The following is a 12,144-nucleotide window of genomic DNA, read 5'->3' as shown; positions in this document are numbered from 1 at the left end:
CCAAGTGTCTCCGGCGCGCTCGAGAAATGTTTGAGTCCCTGTCGCAACACATTGAAGGGGTTGCCTGTTGGGTAGGCAATCCCCGCATGTGTTGTGGCTGTCGAACAGCCATGAGACGTGCAGTTGCGGACAGGGCTGTGGAGTTTGAGTCGTGGCGTAGGAACCCATTTTGGTGGAGTCTGTCAAGGAAATTGAGGAGTCTGAGGTTTGGCTTACCGACTCCACAGTCCTGGTTGCGGAGACTAGAATGTATTTGAGAACGCCAAAGTCACTCTGTTAGCACACAAGCATTCTCGATTATCACTAGGCCACACAATACTAAATAGTTGAAAAGTTTATATAAGCCCAGAGAGTCCCTATAAAGAGTTGTTCTCAACATACAGTACATCTTCAGGAGCACATTGCTCCCCTGCTTCCTGTTACTCAGGAATCTGTGTGCTCCTGATGATTGACGCTGCAGGTCAGAACTTTGTGTCCTCCTCATGCTACAAGAAGAGGCAGCAATCTGGTCCGCTTCAGAGAAGAACTTGAAAGCTCTGTAGCAGTGAGCCTGTAAGCGCGGCGCTTCTTGCCTAGCAGCCTCTGGTAGTCTTGTTTTAGCAACTACTTTATTCAATTTTTGCATCCTTCACTGAAAGTCCCAACACAACATGAGAGTATTAATAAAAAAAAAAACATGGTGAGATCACAATTTTTTCGGCGACAGACACCGCATTTTACTGTATGTTTTGAATTAGATGTCTGAAATTTCATGCACTATATCAATTCTTTCAGCGTTTTTGCCGCGTTCTTCACCCATTAAAATGATTGGGGGAATAAAAACATATTTAAAAAAAAAAGTACTCATTTTATGCAGCGATTTTCCCAGGCAACGCTCTAGTATTTGCAGCAGATACTGACTGCATTCATGTAGCTACAGTATTATAGGGGTTGTCCAACGCTGATAGTGTCTCTATATCCTGATAAGACATATGGAAATCATAGAGGGCATTTTCCTATTTTTGACCCCCACATATGAGCCATAAGACCGAGAAACTCTGGCATATCCGGCCCATTTATGCGTTATGATATCACCTAGAAAAGCCAAGGTTGTCCATCGTGGTATTACTGAAATGTCCCACTCTTTGAAATGGATGGCCGACCATGCAGTCCATGGTTAGATTGAGTCCACCGGAGCAAAAAAAAGCTCTTTCAAGACCTCCCATAATACGACGTAGATGTGTCCTCATAGTGCATCTGGAAAAGGGGCTCACGCTAGGAAAGTACAACCGTGGCTGTAATGTTATTACCCTTTACAGTCTTCACACCTCTGCAGCCTTATTAATTTGCGCGCTCGTTTTACAGTAATCCAATTGAAACAAATTGAAGCAAATTATCTAAAATTTCCCGACGACCTGCCTTCACTCTGATCCTTCACAAAGCTGCACACAAGCCAAAATGCAATTCTCCTCCTGTGATCTTTTTACATGGAGGTTAATAGAAAGCATATTAACAATTAAGTTGAAAGTTTAGTCCGCCGCTAAGTGTTTATTTTGTTTTTTTTCTGTATTATCACATCATGGAGTCAGTGGGGCTTTGCAGGGCATTGTTACTTTTATGATCAGAGAAAGATCAAACCGCAAGGAGGTTAAAGATTCTTGTTAGATCAATGCTGCGGCGTGTGATGAAAGGGAGGACATGATTGCTGGGATTTCTGCTGATAGGGTTTTGTATCGGTGCCTGTAGATGAAATGTCTGGGAAGCATTCGGTGAACGTTTCCCATGTGTGGTGGTCGCTGAGTGACCATCCCTGGTGCCGCCGTCTACGGTGGAGGGAGCGTGGCAGTGTCCGTGGTTCCTGGGTGGGATTTTATCTTTACGGTTACTGCGTCGGTCCGCTGGCGGAGGCGTTTGTGGCATTGCCTGGATTACACTCGTGTATATGCACAGAGTGGTAAATCTGCTTATTGTCGGCCCGGCATTGCAATAAATATTTACCATTTTATAGGCTAATAAAACTATATGATTTTTCAATTTAATGCAGCAAGGGAAAATTTATAGAAATTATGTTTAGCACCCCCCGGGAAGTCTTGCCTGCTTTTTCTTCAGCTTTAGCTCTCCTCTTAAACCCCTTCTGCTGCATGACAATTCGCTGGGAGACTCCACTTTCCCATCAATATCCCAACTACTTGTAACTGGTAGTTCTCAGAATTATTTTCCCGTACTTATAAAAGATCTGTCTCCAGTTTTGATCTGATGAGACTGGGATACTTACAACCCCAGCTAATATATATAAAAAAAAAAAAAATGCTTATTTTAATATCAGGCAGCACCATTTTCAAAAAGGATTATATAACTTTTATTACATCAATTTTCAAAGCAAGTACACCAGTCTCATTGGGTCCTAAGTAGAGTTGAGCGACTTTGGTCGGATCGGGTTTCATGAAACAAAATTTGTTTCGGATGAAACTACTCCGACTAGGGCAAAAAAAAGTCGGAGTTTTATCCGAAACCCGACCCCAATGCAAGTCAATGGGAATTAAAAGTCAGCATTGAGCGGATGACATTCATCCACTCAATGCCGACTTTTATTCCCCATTGACTTGCATTGGGGTCGGGTTTCGGATGAAACTCCGACTTTTTTTTGCCCTAGTCGGAGTAGTTTCATCCGAAACAAATTTTGTTTCATGAAACCCGATCCGACCAAAGTCGCTCAACTCTAGTCCTAAGATCAATATAATTTGTACCATTTGTATTGGGAAATCAGGTGACAGGTCTTCTTTAAAGACTTTAGCAGTTATTGACCTCTTTAAGGACTTGTGTTTGTAATCTAAAGGCTTATACTTGCCTGCCGGCATCGTCACTGCTCCCGTGCCGCGGCACGGTCTTGTGGCGGCAACTTCGGGGTGACTGTGTTTGTATATGTACATGGGTTGGACAAAATAACGGAAACATCTGGAAACATCAACAAAAGTTAGTTTAATATGGTGTAGGTCCACCTTTTGCGGCGATTACAGGCTCAATTCTCCGAGGTATGGATTCATACAAGTTGTGAATTATTTCCAAAGGAATTGTAGCCCATTCTTCAGTTAAAACACCCTCCAGTTCTTTGAGCGGCGATGAGCTCAGCAGTGATTTTCGGAGCCGTGGTCTTGCGATCCTCTCTCACAATTCACTTTAGAGTCCGACTGTCTCTCTCAGTCAACTTTGACTTTTGGCCGGACCTGTGCTTTGCTGCGGACGTTTTTCCTTCTTTCAAATGCAGTCATTACTTTGGAGACAGTACCTCTTGACACGTCAAGCATTCGGGCACTTTCTGTTACACTAGCGCCTGCCATACAAGCACCAACAATTTGACCTCTTTGAAAATCCGAGAGGTCTGCCATTGGTATCAGGTTCTCATCAATGTTCTTACAATTCTGCAAAACAAACAGTTAATTTACATGCACATATCACATAACACAAATAATCAATTACAAAACATTACCATATGTCACGGTTTGCATGTTTATAACATGTTCGAAGATTATGATGCCAAAACATTAGTTGTTTCCATTATTTTGTCCAACCCCTGTATGTGTATGTATGTATATATATAATATATATCGGTCCCTTGCGAAAGTATTCGGGCCCCTGGAACTTTTCAACCTTTTCCCACATATGCTTCAAACATAAAGATACCAAATGTAAATTTTTGGTGAAGAATCAACAAGTGGGACACAATTGTGAAGTTGAACGAAATATATTGGTTATTTTACATTTTTGTAGAAATTTAAAAACTGAAAAGTGGGGCGTGCAATATTATTCGACCCCTTTAACTTAATACTTTGTTGCGCCACCTTTTGCTGCGATTACAGCTGCAGGTCGCTTGGGGTATGTCTCTATCAGTTTTGTACATGGAGAGACTGAAATTCTTGCCCATTCTTCCTTGGCAAACAGCTCGAGCTCAGTGAGGTTTGATGGAGATTGTTTGTGAACAGCAGTTTTCAGCTCTTTCCACAGATTCTCAATTGGATTCAGGTCTGGACTTTGACTTGGCCATTTTAACACCTGGATATGTTTATTTGTGAACCATTCCATTGTAGATTTTGCTTTATGTTTGGGATCATTGTCTTGTTGGAAGACAAATCTCCGTCCCAGTCTCAGGTCTTTTGCAGACTCCAGCAGGTTTTCTTCAAGAATGGTCCTGTATTTTGGCTCCATCCATCTTCCCATCAATTTTAACCCATCTTCCCTGTCCCTGTTGAAGAAAAGCAGCCCGAAACCATGATGCTGCCACCACCATGTTTGACAGTGGGGATGGTGTGTTCAGGCTGATAAGCCGTGTTGCCTTTACACCAAACATATCGTTTGGCATTGTTGCCAAAAGGTTCGATTTTGGTTTCATCTGACCTGAGCACCTTCTTCCACATGTTTGATGTGTCTCCCAGGTGGCTTGCTGCAAACTTTAAATTACACTTTTTATGGATATCTTTGAGAAATGGCTTTCTTGCCACTCTTCCATAAAGGCCAGATTTGTGCAGTGTACAACTGATTGTTGTCCTATGGACAGACTGTCCCACCTCAGCTGTAGATCTCTGCAGTTCATCCAGAGCGATCATGGGCCTCTTGGCTGCATCTCTGATCAGTCTTCTCCTTGTTTGAGATGAAAGTTTAGGGGGACGGCCGGGTCTTGGTAGATTTGCAGTGGTATGATACGCCTTCCATTTCAATATGATCGTTTGCACAGTGCTCCTTAGGATGTTTAAAGTTTTGGAAATCATTTTGTATCCAAATTCAGCTTTAATCTTCTCCACAACAGTATCAGGGACCTGCCTGTTGTGTTCCTTGGTCTTTATGAAGCTCTATTTGCTTCAAACAGAACCCTGAGACGATCATAGAGCAGGTGCATTTATACAGAACCTTGATTACACACAGGTGGATTATATTTATCATCATTAGTCATTTAGCAAAACATTTCATCTTTCAGAGATCCACAATGAACTTCTGGAGGGAGTTTGCTGCACTGAAAGTAAAGGGGCTGAATAATATTGCACGCCCCACTTTTCAGTTTTTGAATTTCCACAAAAATTTAAAATAACCAATAAATTTCGTTCAACTTCACAATTGTGTCCCACTTGTTGATTCTTCACCAAAAATTTACACTTGGTATCTTCATGTTTGAAGCACGATATGTGGGAAAAGGTTGAAAAGTTGCAGGGGGACGAGTACTTTCGCAAGGCACTGTGTATGTGTGTGTGTATGTGTGTGTCGCCCAGACATGTGGGTTGAATAAATTTTTTCAACAAGACTATGGAGCGCTGCCTTTGTTTTTGAAATTTGTATTCTTTGGGCAATGAGTGGACTGGTTGCCTGGGGGCCTTGCACCCGAAGACAAGTATTGTGCTGTTCCATTTTGGGTGTGTGTGTGTGTGTATATATATATATATATATATATATATATATATATATATATATATATATATTTATTTATTTAATATAATTTTTTTTTTTTTCTTAAATGATTGTATCTGGGGTTAAAAATCGTCCCCAAAGGTGTACGTATAAAGGATATAAATCTGGAATAATGTATATAGAGCTTTATATAAATATTCTTCTCCATGTTCATAATGTAAGTAGACATATAGTAGTCGTACCCCCTCCTACCGTTCTGTCAGTCCAAGAGATCAAAATATATATATATATATATATATATATATATATATATATATACTTGGCACACACCAAAGGTTTCTGATGCAGAAAGGTGATTTTTAATTATACAACAGTACATACATACACAGACGTTTCGGTCTAGGACCTTCATCAATGTACGGTATATTGTACTGTGAGATTCTTAGTGACTGGGCTTTGTGAGATAGACCAATCCTGTGAGGAGGCACATGAAGCCGTCCCACTGCGTGGTGGTTTGTGGAGTGTGGACGCAGTATCCGCCAGCACTTGGGATTCGCGGCGGATACTGCGTCCACACTCCACAAACCACCACGCAGTGGGACGGCTTCATGTGCCTCCTCACAGGATTGGTCTATCTCACAAAGCCCAGTCACTAAGAATCTCACAGTACAATATATCGTACATTGATGAAGGTCCTAGACCGAAACGTCTGTGTATGTATGTACTGTTGTATAATTAAAAATCACCTTTCTGCATCAGAAACCTTTGGCGTGTGCCAAGTTTATATATATTTAGTTCACGGATTGGGATCCTACTTGGGCACCACCTACAATTCTCAGGGTTGTGCCAACGGTTTTGTTCTTACATAGTCCAAGAGATCAAGGCCTTTTTTGAGTTTCAGCATGTTACGGAAGGAAATCCATTACCAAAATCCACTTTGCATTGTAGCATCGAGTATATAAAGAAATTAAGCTCATCGTGTGCTTTGCTAATTAAGATGTATTTCTTTACTTGTGGGCAAGCCCCTTAAATATTTAATTTCACATCCTCCTCCCCGTTCTGAGTACCACCAAAGTCAGCAAGGTGTTTGCCTCTTTACGTGAGACGACGGGAGGCTTCTTCTAAAAGGTTTGGCAATGCTGATGAATTTCTGTAAAATCCACTGCTTTTTCCATTTGCTCCAAGTGACAAGAACACACATTGGGGGAGATAGAAGATGCTCTGGGGGTTCTTACACTTACGGGTCCCACTTACAGATGTTTGTGACGGGAGAAACATTCAGGCTGAGTTCACACGTGGCGTTTTTTTCGCGTTTCCGCGGCGGTTTTAACCGCGCGATTTTGCCGCGAAAAATAAGCATCCCATGCATTCCTATGGGATTCCGCAATGCTGTGCTAATGCTGCGGTTTTTACCGCGGCGGAATCGCTTCGTGGTAAAAACCGCAGCATGCTCATTAATTTGCGGAATCGCGGCGATCCCGCACCCATAGGAATGCATTGTTCCGCTTACTTCCCGCATGTGGCTGTGCCCACCATGCGGAAAGTAAGCAGAACATTTGCGGATGGTACCCACGGTCCGGAGGAGAGGAGACTGTCCTCCGGGCTTTGGGTACCATATCCCTGTAAAAAATAGAATTTAAAATAAAAAATATTGTTATTCTTACCTTCCGACGTCCCGCGCAGGCTTCCCTCCTCTCTCCACGCTTCCGTTCCCAGTAGTCCTTTGCGAAAATGCCCGCGATGGCGTCCGTTCTCGCGGGATCGCGAAGTCTCGCGGTCATTCGCGCGACGTCATCGCGAATTACCGCGAGACGTCGTGATCCCGCGAGAACTGACGTCATCGCGGGCATTTTCGCAAAGGATTACTGGGAACGCCTGCGCGGGACGTCGGAAGGTAAGAATAACACTATTTTTTATTTTTTTTTTTACATTCTATCTTTTACTATTGATGCCGCATGTTTGAAACACTATGTTTGACGAGTGTGACCAACCTGTCAATCAGTTCTCCAAGCGATGCTACAGATCGCTTGGAGAACGCTAGCATTTTGCAAGCTAATTACGCTTGCAAAATGCTAGTTTTTCCGCGGGAAAATCGCGGTAATTTAAAATGCGATTTTCCCGCGGACTGGAATTCCGGAATTCTCGCTGTAATTTCCGCGAGAGTTCCGGTACGTGTGCACTTAGCCTCACACTTGGTAGAAAAATATTCAGGATTGAGAGTCCTCAGTAGTTGATACCTTTTAATGGCTAACAGAAAAGATGGTAACACATTGCAAGCTTTCGAGACTACTCAGGTCTCTTCATCAGGCTAGACTAATACAAAATCTAAAGTCACATATTTATGCACAATACAGCCTAGAAAAAATGCAATAGATAAGACAAGTGACGTGAAGCAGAACTATCAATATGGGAGAGGGAGAAACATAAATATAAACATTGGACCAGTTCATAGATAAGGAGTCTGGATGTTTTATGGTCCTCTGATTGGGGTCTCCTAATGTGTTGTGATGCCCCCACAAGGTTTTAAAAGGAAATTCCTTAATTGATGTAAAAAGACATAAATCCATGCGACACATTCATTCCAGCACTGAGAGTGTCAAAGCTCGTCATAAATTTGTACTCCCAAACTCGTCTCTCACTCTGAGAATTGAAGTTACCTTTCAATACCAGTAATTTCATATCCATGTTGCGGTGATCAGGGATACAGAAATGTTTTGCCACAGGTAGATCCATTCTTTTTTCTCTTATTGTGTGACGATGAGCATCACACAATGTATTGTGCATAAATATGTGACTTCAGATTTTGTATTAGTCTAGCCTGATGAAGAGACCTGAGTAGTCTCGAAAGCTTGCAATGTGTTACCTTCCTTTCAGTTAGCCATTAAAAGGTAACTACTGAGGACTCTCAATCCTGAATATTTTTCTATCTACTGGCTAACACGGTACAAAGATATACATCTTTCCTGTATCACACTTGGTAATAACTCTTCTTTCTTTCGCAGGAGTCCAATGTTCTTATTGCTGCTAACAGCCAGGGCACAATCAAGGTAAGTTCTACCAATTGCCCCTGCAGACGCCGGTCATGGCTATAAATTGGGTTTTCGTTTCTTGATTAATGATGAGCGGACGTGGTTGGATATCATGTTATTTTAGCATCTTGGGCGTGCCCGAATAACATGTTCGAGTCCCCGCAGCTGTTTGACAGCGGCAACACATGCGGGCATAGCCTATTTGTTGGGCAATCCCCACATATGTTGCTGCTGTCTAACAGCCGTGAGACGTGCAGCTGCGGGGAGTCCAACATATTATCCGAGCACGGTGAAGGCATAACACGTTATCCGAGCATGTTCGCTCCTCGCTATTCTTTATATGCCCTCACGCTCCAGCCTTCTGAATAGCTAGTCCTATTTTTCTTGTTTTGCATATTTCCAGTTCTTCTTTCCCCTCTTGCTTCCTCGTTATTTTTGGTTCCATTTCTTGTCTATACCCCACCTCGTGCACAGTATTGGCCATTTTATGCACCTAGTAAAAAATATAGTCTGTATACGTAAATCCTTGTGTCATGATGCCATTTGTTCTCTATCTGAAATTGAGGTCTTGCATCTCAATCTGGCGGCGATGTAGCTTAAGCTACGTTGAAAGGCAGGAGTTTTCTGACTTGCTTAAAAAATGTATTTGTCATGTCCTTGTCGGCTTTGATGTTCGCTCCGGTGCTGAGACCAAATCTTTTCCCGCACATGACAGCTGATGTTAATCAGCTGTCATAAACCTTTAATAGCCGCGGGTGGAGGAGACAGCAGGATTCAACACGTGTCAGCCGTAAGCACGTCACAAATCCATCCCATTGGCGACGCTTCCACGTGATCGGGGGGCACCAATGGGTTGTCATGACAGTTGGGGGTCTGCCTGTTACGATACTCCTGTGACACACTATGTATATCACAGGCGATCGCGGCTTCAAGTATTTCAAAGGGACTATTCATTACAGTGGGGAAAAAAAGATTAAAAAAAAAAGTTCAAATCACCCCCTTTTGCCCTATTGAAGATAAAAAAAAATACACATTTGTTATAGCGAAGTTCAGAAATGTCTGATCTATCAAAATATAAAATTAATCAGATCGGTAAACCGCGTAGCAAGAAAAGAAATCGAAAAAACAGAATTACGGGATCTTTTTTGCCACCGTAACATTGCAATAAGAGGCGATCAAAACATGATGTATACCCGAGAATGATATCAATAAAACTGTCAGCTCATGGCGCAAAAAATAAGCCCTCAGCCGTTTTCCAGTACACTGTGGTAAAGTCAGTGGTGTCATTCAAAAGTACATCTCATCCCCAAAAAAACAAGTCCTCATATGGCTATATTGACGGAAAAGTTATGGCTTTTAGAAGAGGTGGAGTAAAAAAAAAAAAAAAAAAGGAACATGGCGTGAAGGGAAAAGCAGTGAATGTTTATCTTTTTATAACTACATATCATGGTAATAAAAAAAATCAGGTAAGCGCTAATTCCTGTCGCTTCAGCACAATCTGCTCCATTGGTATCCACCAGGCCAGGAAATGATGAATTCCATTTTTTTTTGGTCACCTGTTGGCGGAGGCCGGTGATTGGCTGCAGCAGTCAGGTGGCTGCAGCGTGACGTTCCATTCCTATCACCTGACTGCAGCTGCCAATCACAGGTCTAAACAAGAGGACCTCACCTCTTCTTGGTCTGGAGGAGGCCAATGGTGCGGCCTGTGCTGAAGTGACGGCAGCTCGAGCCTGTAGTTATACCATCCCATTATCGTAATGTAAAAATCCTTGACTATTAAAAATGTTTTGCATAGTCGGACAATCCCTTTAATGTCAGGAAAAGACCGTTTATTGCCGCTGTCATACCCAATTGCAGACCCAGTAATTTTCTCATTTCATCTTTCGTTCAGGTACTGGAGCTGGTATGAAACATGGACACCTTGTTCAGAATCAAAGACATCTTCAAACTCTCGTCCGGGGCAGGGTCACCACCTGCCGAAAACTCTAAAACTCTTCCTGATGTCGACTATCAAAGCATTGCGTCATATGTCACTTCTGGACTCTTATGAGACTTTTTAATGGGGAAAGCAAGAGTGTGAAGGTGCATTAATGGACTCAACAGATTATGCCACCATTCCCGGGCACTCGAGAACTTCCCCGCCCTCATAACTGTGTACTTTTTCTCTTCTGGTGCTGCTTTATACCTTAGTAATTGGGGGGGGCCTGTATCCTGTTGCTTTGTGCGGTTCCCACCATCACTGAGGACATAACCTGAGAGATAGAGAGAGGCTTCATTTTTATCATAGAAGAAGCTATTAAAACAGATCACAGAAAAAAAAAAAGTTCCAAAAACCTGAAAATAAAGATTTAAATATTTCTAAGGACACAATTTGGTCTGAGTGTCTGTCATTTTTGAGGCGCACCTATGTCCAGTATTTGCTGTTTTCTCCTACGCCTCATTGGAGGACACAGAGACCGTGGGTGTTATGCTGCTGGCCACTAGGAGGACACTAAGTAAACCAGAAAAAAAGTTAGCTCGTCCCCTGCAGTATACACCCTCTCGCTGGCTGAGATTCTCCAGTTCTTACTTAGTGTCTATAGGAGGCACTTGGGTCTGGTTTCAGACCCCACCGTTTTTATTTTATTTTTGAATTTTCTGTAAATTATTTTTTAATTAACGGAGTGAAGGGGGCGACAGTTCCTTTCTACTGCCCGCTCTCCCCCGAACCAACAACAGGCAAGCACGTGGAGTAACCCTTCACGTACACTTTCCTGCGACGAATGGGGCTGATTCCTCTGACGATGGTTCCCTTATGGTCGGTACTCCACGGATACGAGGGCAAGCGCAACAGAGGAGTGCATGGAGCAGACCTGAACAGCGCTTTTTCGGATGCCCTGAATCAGCACCAGAGCTCTCCGTCCCCCTACCCAGAGGGTGGCTCAATTGAGCAATACCCCCCTGTAAAACCTCCTCCAGCTCTGCTACATCGCCTGGAGGATGAGACTGAAAGACCCTGGACAGCGACGACCTGACTGATCACAGGAGTGGAAGTATGGGGTCGGGTCCTTGTCCCCGGGAGAAGCGCTGACTTAACGTCAGTGGCGGTACACTGGCGCCCGGTCGCGCCCCCGCCCGGCGCTTACCACATGGAGGCCAGAAATTTAGCCCCCGGCTTTTTCGGCCTGCTAGGCCACAATTTAAATAGCGCCGCCCCCGGCACCTATCGCGGGTAGGCCAAAAATTTTAGTCCCCGGCTTTTCCGGCCTACTAGGCGCAATTTGAATAGCGCCGCCCGCGCTATCATCACTGCCCCCTCCTCTTGGCGCCTCTCATTCCAAACGAGACGCGCAGTTATAATCTCGGGGGGGCCATGTCTGTTACTTCTGCTGCAGTTGACCCTTTCAGGAGCAGCCGAATTCCGGGTGACGCCACAGGGCCACCGGTTTCCTCCCGGGGGACATAACACAGGACCGTGGGTAAGCTGCACCTGCCCTCAGATTAAAGCTTAACCCCTTCCCGGCACATTCGCTGCAGCTGCAGTCACTCTGCCATTAACCCTTTCTGGAGCGCTATGCCTCACAGGAGGCTAAACGGGCCGCTAAGAAGCACACTGCGCTTTTCTACCGTTTGCACTACCTGCAAGTCGGCCTTACCACAGCGAGCATGACTCTCCAGTGCTCAAGCTAATCCATTATGCCCGAAACACGCCCCGACCTGCACTCCAACGCCCCTCGCAGCCGCTGCTGACGGGCCTCCTGCG

General features: G+C 43.8%; 1 long non-coding RNA gene across 1 annotated transcript; it reads left to right on the top strand.

Moving 5' to 3' along the window:
- Positions 1-7,668: 7,668 nt before the first annotated feature.
- LOC141076241 (uncharacterized) lies at positions 7,669-10,772 on the top strand. The gene is made up of 2 exons (XR_012227446.1): positions 7,669-8,420; positions 10,294-10,772. It is a non-coding gene; the product is annotated as an uncharacterized lncRNA (long non-coding RNA).
- Positions 10,773-12,144: the final 1,372 nt, after the last annotated feature.

Source organism: Dendrobates tinctorius, unplaced genomic scaffold, assembly GCF_039654945.1.
Source record: "Dendrobates tinctorius isolate UK_male_01 unplaced genomic scaffold, ASM3965494v1 ptg000396l, whole genome shotgun sequence".
Taxonomy (NCBI): Eukaryota; Metazoa; Chordata; class Amphibia; order Anura; family Dendrobatidae; genus Dendrobates; species Dendrobates tinctorius.
This window is presented reverse-complemented; position numbering and strand designations above follow the sequence as displayed.